The 9,975-nt window shown below is 42.3% G+C and overlaps 1 long non-coding RNA gene across 2 annotated transcripts in view; it reads left to right on the forward strand.

The window, feature by feature from the left end:
* The window catches only part of LOC143831802 (uncharacterized), a 58,880-nt gene extending 52,144 nt beyond the window's left edge, over window positions 1–6,736 (forward strand). Inside the window, exons 2-3 of one of the 2 annotated variants that reach the window (XR_013228974.1) lie at window positions 3,754–3,870; window positions 6,468–6,736. This is a non-coding gene — a long non-coding RNA (uncharacterized LOC143831802). Of the gene's footprint in view, window positions 1–3,753; window positions 3,871–5,796; window positions 5,950–6,467 lie in introns of those variants that run through there. The other variant, XR_013228973.1, reaches the window with a different exon arrangement.
* Window positions 6,737–9,975: the final 3,239 nt, after the last annotated feature.

Below are 9,975 nucleotides of genomic sequence, written 5' to 3' on the forward strand. Positions count from 1 at the left end.
AGAGAGAGACGCCCAAACGAGCCCTCAAACAGCCCTGATTACCTCCTATGGCTCCTGCTGCAATGGAGAGAGAGGGAGAGAAAGAGGGAGATGTGCCTGCTGGTGTCCCCTGAGTCTTAGCGCCCATTGCATTCCTGGTTGCAATGGGCGTTCTTGCTAGTATACATATATTGTTAGGAGACATTATGCAATCTTGTAGTCTTGTGACTTTTTGAAATATTGTGCATAGGAGATATGAAGTTTTGTATAATTTTCTCTCAGGCAGGAAGAAAGTTTCCATCCATGAGAGAAGAGCTGTGATTGGTGGCTTGCTGTGATCAGCAAACCAAGGAGCGGGGGGAGAAGTTTGGCTTGTTTTGCCTTACAGCCTCATCAGGAGGCAAAAAGCCACCATGAGGCAGAGGGAAAACACAGGAGGGCTCTCCCATGAGCAGGCGTGCAAACACTTGGCTTACAACTGTGCATTTGCAAGCAGGCGGCAGTGTGAGGTTTGTGCCTCTGTGTGGAAACGGTCTGAAAATTTCAAAGAGGCTCTCCCTACATTCAAAGTCTATTGGTTCACTGCAAAAGGAAGCATTGTACATGTTTGATTCACTATTAGTCTTATTGCTTGGTCATGAGAACATAAGGACATGAATAGAGCCTACTCAATTAGGCCAGTGATGAATCAAATCCAGCAACCTGTTTCACACAGTTGCCAACCAGTTGCATTGGAAGACCAAACAGACACGAGGTCAATATTTCTTGGCCTATTTGCTATTATAATAGCCGCTGGCAAAAAATTCACCACACTGTATCAGCTGTGACCGAAATCAGCTGTTTAAGATGGTGACCTGAAATTGTAAACCAGCATTTAAACTGTGAGAGGCTGCAGTGGCTGAATGTATTCTGAACAGATTTTGTCAGGGCATTTTTTGAAAATATGAATATCAATGTTGGACAGGCCAGGATGGCAAGTAAATGCCTAATGTCTTGGGAGGGCAATATTCCTATCTTGGCTTTGAGTACTGATTTGTTGAGTCAAAGAGATTTTTATGCACTTTGATATATACACAGCTCTCCCATAGAAATTGTTATTGGAAATAGAACTGGGGACAAACTACCCATTTTATACACATGTCTATAACAACAGTCTAGAGTCTTTTTAGCTTCAGGAAATTGCAATTTTGAGTGGAGGTGTTCCAAGAGGCAAGAAATCCTTAATTATTGCCCCATTTGACATTTTTGCTCAAAATTTCCCCTCAACAGCCTCCTTCCCTCCTCCTCTTTGTTTAAATTACAGTAATGTATTATCCACATCTAGAATCCCATAGGAAGAGAACTGGCTTAGGTGGGTTAAACATCTATTCCTCCTGCCACCTCGGTTTAAAGATCAAACTCACAGCTGGTTTTAATTTTGAAAGTTGGGCATAAGTAAGCATATACCACCATGCAACAGCCTAGAGCTTGTACCTTCATTCTGTCACAACTGGCTGAATCTTTTGCAGTTCTGAGAGTTACTTTGAAAGTTACAATTGGAACTTGGGAGGTTTGATGTCTATAACATCTAGCTGTTGTATTTGTTTTCTTCTCATGATTAAATGTGTGTGTTTGTGTGTGCGTGCTCTAGTCTTGCCTTGGGAGGATGAGTTTTATCTTCCATCGTTATCACTTTTAGATAAGGTGACCAGATTGTCCCACTTTTGGAGGGACATCTGGGGGCACCTGGCAAATTGTACTTATGTTGCAATTTAAATATATATATTACAATATTATTTTTGCGTTCAATGCATTCTATGAAAAATTTTGTTATTCCGTATAGACCAAATTTTGAATCAAGGACCCCCCCCCCCCAGTCAATGGTGTCCCACTTTACCAATGTTAAAGGACCTCCAGACAATACTGATAACTCCACAGCAGATCTTGGAAGAAATAACTGGTGGTGAGGGAGAAGACAATGTTAATTCCCCTGAGACTCACAGTATAAATAAAATAATTAGCAATTTAGTATACATTTCCCCCCCCCCCCCCAATCACTTTTTCCTTATTGCCCAGAGAACAAATCTGAAAGCAGGGGGGGAAACCCTAGAAGACCCAACCCTTCATGCATATGGAGAGATTTCTATACATATCTTGCTGCTCAACTGGACCACAGTCCACTGCAAAGTTCTGGACAGACTAAGGGCTGTACATGTAGGCAGGTTGCTGAGTACTCTCAGAGTTACACACAAATTGGATGGCTCCCAAAATGTTTTGGTAATGACAGGCCCCACAGAAGGCCATAGGAATCTGGCAGAGAAGAATCTATGTCAATTGGTTCCATGCTGGATGGATGAGTGATTTCCCTGGAAAGGCTTCAGGGTTGGGTTTAAATGTGATTTAGTGCCAGGCCATCTATTCAGATTCCAAATTAGCTGCATATTTTTAATGAAGCAGATTGTTCTACCATAAACATATGCTTCACAAAACTGAGGCCATAATCAACTAATTGTACAGATTAGACCATTTAGAGGAACGCTGCTAAACCGGGAAGGAAATCTGCCAATAGATTGGATTGTTTGGCTGTACTTTAACACAGACTTCCAGAGAACTGAAATGCATCTCTGATATAGTAGATAAAATATGAGTGGCAGTTTGGTTGTCGGGGAGGATTTTTGGAAGCAGCCTTTAGAAGAGCTGTAGGGTGGCCAGCTCCTGGTTGGGAAACGGGGGGAGGGGATTCTAGGAAGGGCAGCCTTTGGGAAGGACAAGAAGCTCAGCAGGGATGTGATGCCGGTGAATCCACCCTCCAAAGCAGCTGTTTTCTCTGGCGCGATTTATCACTAGAGATCACGTGTACGTCTGGAAGAACTCTGCTCTGGAGGATGCCAACCCGAGAGTATTTTCTACCTGGGGACAGGCCTGTGTGGTTTCCCTGTGGTTGCGGATAGTTCAACAACAACAGGGTTCCACGTAGTAGGTTTCCCCACGGTTTGCCTGCCATAGCCCTCATACAGTGGTTCTTCCCCCTCTGCCCACCAGGGCTTTTGCGACTTAAAAAAAACAACAACAGAATATTATTATATCAGTATGTTGTTATACCAATAGGTGTAACAGGTTCTATGAATTATCAACTTTGTATTTTTAAGTATCTAGCTCCTTCTGTTGCAGAGATACCCCTTTTGCCTTATATTTCCACAAGGAAATGGACTAGAAACTTACTTTATAAAACATGAAAGCTCAGAAAATGTCTTACATCTTTGGTATATTCTAGTGCCATTTTTAAAAAAAAACTTGGAAGGTCACTGGAGGTAAAGGGGGGGGGGAAATAGCCATGATGGAGTCAGGAAAAATTGACTGCCATATAGCCAAGAAAAGCTGGATTTTGCTATCCGCAGAGCAGCCATCCAGCATTTACTACAATCTTTCCTAAAGCTATGGAGAAAAGTAGTTTTGAGAAACTCCAGAAAACGTTTGTGAAATTCTAGTTGTGTAAATGTACCAGGATGCTGCGGGGGGGGGGGCAGGTGGGGGGGAGAGTAACCATTTCCCAACAGCACTGAACCTGGTTCAGATTTCTTATGTAGTCTTTTCTCCATCACTTGATACCGCACATTTATAGACCTGGATTCTTGACTTTTGTTGGGTGGGTGCCATTTGCTCTGAATCTGTATCTTTCGGGCCTATTATTCTGATAAATTTACTGCTCTATGTAACAATTAGATAGGGTATAATTATTTTACACAGAAAAAGCAACTGCTTTGTCGATGAGTTCACTGTGTTTTGTTTCACTAGGAAGAAAATATGCATCCCTGAAAGGAATAAAACCAAATATGGCAGTCTATTAGGAGAAGCTGTCGTGTCCTAAAATGGGATTTGGATTGAGATTAATGACAGCAATCTTCAGACGGGGTCAGCCACACTTTAAATGTACAATTTCTTAAGTATATTAACTACTGACCAGTGTGGGGTGGGAGGGAACCCACTAGGCTTTGGAAAAGGAAAAAACAGCCCAATTCAGAGGAAAAATGAGTTAAGTCAGGAGGTTAGTATGTGAAGAATTCATAGCTGTATGGGTAGATAGACCGATATCAAAAGATGAAGGAAGTTTCTGCAGCACATAGACAGAGGGAGCTTTCCTTTTCTTGATCTTTTGCTCAATACTATGTGGGATCAAGCAGAAGATACTCCAGACTGCAACTAAATAAATACTCCCATTGTCTTGTGACATGAGGGGATATGTAGGTGTGCATGTTGCCAAGCATGAATACTTGGATGACCTCTTTGAGCAGGCCACTTGATTTAAAGTATTGACAATAAAGAATTGTTATTAGGGGGGATATGTTCCTCAGGGTGATGCCATTTAGCAGTGGGGAAACTGGGAAAAGGGAAATGCCCTCTTTACCATCCAGCGTTTGCCCTAACCTGGATAGCCCAGGTTGGCCTGCTCACATCAGATCTGGGAAGTTAAGCAGAGTCAATTTTGGTTTGTATTTGGATGGGAAACCATCAAGGAAGTCCAGGGCTGTTACACAAAGGCATGCAATAGCAAACCACCTTTGTGGGTCCCTCACCTTGAAAATGTTACAGGATGCCATAAGTCAGCTGCAACTTTGCAGCATTTTATCTATGCTGGCAGAGTTTGAATATGCAAAGGAATAAAACAGCAGGCTGCTTAAAGAATAAAAGTGTTATTCATGAAGACAAAACTACGTATAGAAAGCGGAGAGACCTAACTATTTGTTCTAATGGTTGTCTGCAGTCATTCTGTCTGTTTGATTGCTGTTCTGGGGACAAGCAGGGAGGAGGATGCTCAAAGGAGCAAGAAGTCCGTTAAGCCAATCAGGGCACAGGAGGAGGATATTTGAAAATCATAAGGAAGTTCCTATTCTAACTATGCTAAATACACATCTCCTCCAATGCCCTTCCGCAGGACATTCTTTATATTCTGTTCAGTCAAGTGCAGTGCATATTTTAGCAATACACACATTTCACAGATGGATATATAGACATATAGATGGAGCTATCACAGTTCTGTAGGGTCTGTAAAATGCAGCTCTTCTACCAGGTCTTTGAGGCTAGAGGGAAGAAGATCTTGAGTACCCACAGGTTGAGCCAGGTCACTGGCTTTAATGCCCCCCCCCCAGCCCTTAACACACACACACCCCCAGCCAGGGACCACCATCTGGAGGGTAAGGCTTTTCACTGCTTGGTAAACTCATTATTAGAATTGGAGGGTTAATGGGTTTTAATGGTATTTTAGTGGGAAATGATTGTTTGTAATCCACCATGAGCCAGTTTTTAGGAAGTGGTGGGCTAAAAGTCGAAATATAAATAAAAATAAATCAATAGTTCTCATATGAAGGATGATTATTTATTTCTAGGGCTGCCAACCACCTCCAAGTAGAGCCTGTAGATCTCCTGGGATTACAACCAATCTCTTGACTACAGAGATCAATTTCTGTGGAGGCATCTACAGAATCACTTCCCTATTGCTTGCTTTCCCTTTAATAATAATAAATTAACAATATTTTTTAATTTATGTTCCATCCTCCTAACACTCAGGGCCGGTAATATCATAAAATCCCCCAACTAAAATTCCAATAGAGGAAATGGTGGCCCAAAACCCAACTTCCCCAGGGTCCTGGAAAATCTTGAATTGGAGCTCGAAATCCTATTCACCCCTGATCACATAGAGACATATCACAGTGCATTGATAAAGCCTCCACTAGTCATTTATTTATCAACAAATGTGGCTAATTATGTGTTAATTTATTGCACTGTAGCCTTTCTCAGCTTATCTAAAAGCTGACTGTATTTATTCTTTTGCTTACATAGGCTGAAAGAGCTGAGAGTCCTGGAGGTATTCTGCATGGAGCCAAATAAAACAGTTTAAAAAACAACCAGTTTAGACCGCTTTATTATATTACAATCGTTGTTCTGCATTGAATATAGTCTGTTGAAAAACTACGTTGCAATGCTCTCTGCATGAAACAATACATAGCCTTGCCCCCTGTAGTTTTGCCAACTCCGCTTTGTTCTCTAATGCAGTTACAAATCTGCATAACTAAAGAGCTTCTCTGCATGGCTAATAGATCATCTCAGGCAGGCAGGAGAGAAATGAATCGGTGAAAAGCATCTTTCAGAAACAACACTTAAATGACACTTAAAGCACCGAAGAGGCAGTTCACCGTGCAGAGCAAAATCAGTTTTGTGGAGTAAATTAACTCTTCTGTGCAGAGATCAGAAAAACAACGATGTATTTAGTGAGTTTTCATCAGCTTATCCATCATGCTGAAGAGGCTCTGCACCGACAAGTAACAAAACTGAAATGGTATGTCCTCCTTTCCTGAAAAACTCCTCCTCTAAAAAGAATTTCCTTAGGTTTGTAAGGGTATTTGGCTGCCTGTGACCCAAGTGACATGTAAGGAGGAGAGTCTGCTTCACCTACCCAAGAAAAGCAAACAAAGAAATTATTGACTTCCTGTCTTTCACTTGTGTCCTTCCAGTGCTGAAAGCAGAAGACCAGGGACCCCAAGAATGGCCCAGGTGATGAATTTGTCATCTTTATTGAAGAAAATCACATCTCAGATGATTTAAAAGGTGGTTTAGTGAAAGATTTAATGTTGGAATATGCTCAAGGGGACAAAATCAGCTGGCTAAAGAAATATGGCTTTGTAGCTTAGAAAAATTAAGTGTGTTATTAATGGATGTGAGGAGCAGGACTTTCTCCCTTCCTCAGAAATACTGTCAGTGAAATATTATAATTAAATTGCACGCCGCACAGCCCAAAACGCAACATTTTAACAGCACTTTATTAAATATGATAAATGTAGTAGTAAAATATTACTTGAGTGAATTAGATAAATGCAGTTCCCATGAGGAAGTTCATTAGCTACATTATTTTCGTTCCCAAGGCCCAGCTTAGGCCTCCCTTTACAAACACTGTGGCCAGGCTGCATGAAGCCCTCCCTTCCCCACAGTTGTAGCCAAGCAGCCTAATGAAGGAGTTCTTGGTGGGATGCCATCTGTGGCATTTGGATTGATGGGTGATTATTGAGTGGCCTGGTTATCACTACATTAGGACCCTGGGAAGAATCTGCATAGCGTCTTCTTTGTGTTGAACTGGCTCAAGTATCAGAAAATTTACTAGTCTTGGGTGCATGGAGGAGTTTTGTCTTTTAGGCATGCAAGTAGAGTTGCCAGCCTTCAAAAGGAACCTAGAGATCTCCCAGAATTCATCTCCACACATCAAGCTACCATTGGACACAATGGCAGCTTTTGGAAGGTGGACTCTATTGCATTATATCCCTGCTGAGTACAGTCCCCTCACCAAACTCCAGCCTTCCTGGACTCCAACTGCAAATGGCCAGGAATTTCTCAAGGTGGAAGTAACAGCCATGGAAAGTGAGCATGATGTACGCTTTTCCTTTACAAATCACAAGGGATCAGAAAACACAATCTTTAGATATGTAGGGCTGGCCAGTATTAGGGTCAGATGCCCCTGGGATTTTCCGCAGACAGCAAATACCTGCCAAAATAAGGCCCCTGCTAAAGGAAACTGCAGATTCAGAGCCTTCTGCAAAATCCCAGAGGGAAAAATGGTTTCAACCCTCATACCACCATTGCAAGGGGACAAGCCAGGTAGGATTTCTCACTGAGTTCCGTGCTTTTCCTCAGTGGGTGTCAAAAGTTCACACTAGAAATTTTTATGACCCCATACAATATACTCTCCTGTCCATCGTGTATCAGTTATAGCATCACGTATAGCATTCAGAGAAGTGCACAGTTTAAGTGCTGTCCTCTTAAAGCTCAGTTAATATGTATAACTGACCCAGGAGGTTTCAGTTTTGAAAATGAAAATATGGACACATTTCGGTCCATGTTACAACCTTCTTCTCACACCAGAGAAAACTCCATGACTGGTTGCCTCACTCCCTGCACTGTGATAAACTTCTGAAGACTTTTCATCATCTGCTATACATTGTAATAATTAACTCTGCAACAGCTTGTTTTCTGTGCTAGGCAGGCTCAGACAGACAGATCAATTGGATCCACTTTGATAGGCATAAAGTAAAAGAAGCAAATAAATAAATGTCTCCATCCATCTATAAATGCAAATTGTGAAACTTCAGTGTGCTTCAGGAATATGTGAGGAAGGGAGAGCAGATTTAACCCTTTACCCTCCATTTGCTCATTGGGGATTTCTGGTTATATAAGCACAATTAGGGGGGGGGGGGAGATGTGCTAGAAAGGAAGCGATTTTTGCCATGCTTTGTCCCGCCCCTGGCCGTCAATCAAACGAGCAGCCAATGGGCAGTTGTTACCATGCTCCGGAAAAGCCCCTTTGCCTTTAAGAACATGTTTTTTAAAAAAAGAAAAACACGTTGCAACGAATATGCCTTGATTCCTTGATTCCTTGCTTCCTCCTAACATAGAGACCCATCTAGCTGGCAGCTGGCCTGTGAGCTGCTGATTCATCATTGCCACGGTCCCCCGAGTGAAAAAAAATCCCCCCCTATGCACAGGTGACTTGAGGCGAAAATGAAGGGAACTTGCAAATGGGGCTGTGTTGTGCTTGGTGACTTGAGGCGAGCTTCAAAGCAGCTCTGTGGAGGGACTGCAGCCGGAGAAGCTTCGCTGGGTGAATGAAGGCTCGCTGGTTCGTTGCTCTCCGCTCGCGCAGAGAAAAAAAATGGCGATCGCTTCGCTGGAAGTTCAGAGGAGAGAGCCAGGGAGAGAACTTTGCTGAAACCGCAACAATGGTAACACACAGGTCTTTTTCACTAGTGTTGCAGATTGGTTGCAAGAGTGTAGTGCTTTCCAGAGAGTGAATCTACTTTTTGGGATTTCCCTAGAAGCGCTACAACGAAGCGCTTCTAGCGGGACTGTTTCAGAAGTGTGGCAGATTGTGTATGTCGTTGTGCATAACTGCATATTAGTAGTGATTACAATTTGCCACACTCCTGCTACATTAAACCTGTGCGGAATGGACCCTAATAACTTCCCAAACTTAATAGCATTCCTGTCTGATAATCAAGGAGATATCAAAAAACCTTTTTCGCTATAGTTTCACCTATAGTTCAAGTAACACCATTAGAGTTGTAGTCTATTTCCTAGGATCCATTGAGGTTTGTCCAAAGCAATGTCCTTCTCCAAACAAATCCATCACATGCCTACTAAGGTCAATTTCAAACACTGAAAATCTCACCAACACCATGCTTTAGGGGCTTGCACATCAGCATTGCCCCAGATAACACTTTCCCTATATCAAGGGCCCCCAGACATCTGCGTGTGTGTTCTGCTTGCCCTATATATACACCCCACTTTTGTTTGTTTTTCTCTCTGTGAAATGATGGTCATGTTGCTGCTGAATTCACAGACCTCTCTTCAGATTGTGACTGGTAAATCTCCCTTAAAATTGGTGATCTTCCTTAAAATTCACTTTTTCACCCCTCGTTTTCTTAGATAGCCTTGTTTGTGTGCTCGCTGAACCCCTTTAATTCCCCACAATAAAAAACATTCCAGTTTTATATCTGATCAGTTTTTAAGGCGAAAGATTTATACGATCTGAAGAGAAACCAGAGTATATCCGATCAGTTTTTAAGAGTTTCTCAAAGAGAATCATCCCTGTAAACACCAGTGAGATTCCAAAGTTACCTTCTCTCACAAAGTCTCCAGTTAAGAGCTTTGACCTCTAATCTAGAGAACTGGGTTTGATTCCCCACTCTTCCACATGCAACCAGCAGAGTAACCCTGGGCCAATAACCGTTTTCTCAGAGCTCTCTCAACCTCACCTACTTCACAGAGTGCCTGTTGTGGGAAGAAGAGTAGTGATTGTAAGCCACTTTGATACTCATTTAGGTAGTAAAAAGCAGGACACGAAAAACACAGCCTTTCTCCTGGTTTCCCCAACCAAATTAGGAGACCTCCAATTTGGGTAACATATCATACAAGAAAGTATGACTGGCCTGGTAGCATGCATTGTGTTTTATGGCTGACCAAATCAGCCTGAGT

This window comes from Paroedura picta, chromosome 3 (assembly GCF_049243985.1).
Source record: "Paroedura picta isolate Pp20150507F chromosome 3, Ppicta_v3.0, whole genome shotgun sequence".
Classification (NCBI taxonomy): domain Eukaryota; kingdom Metazoa; phylum Chordata; class Lepidosauria; order Squamata; family Gekkonidae; genus Paroedura; species Paroedura picta.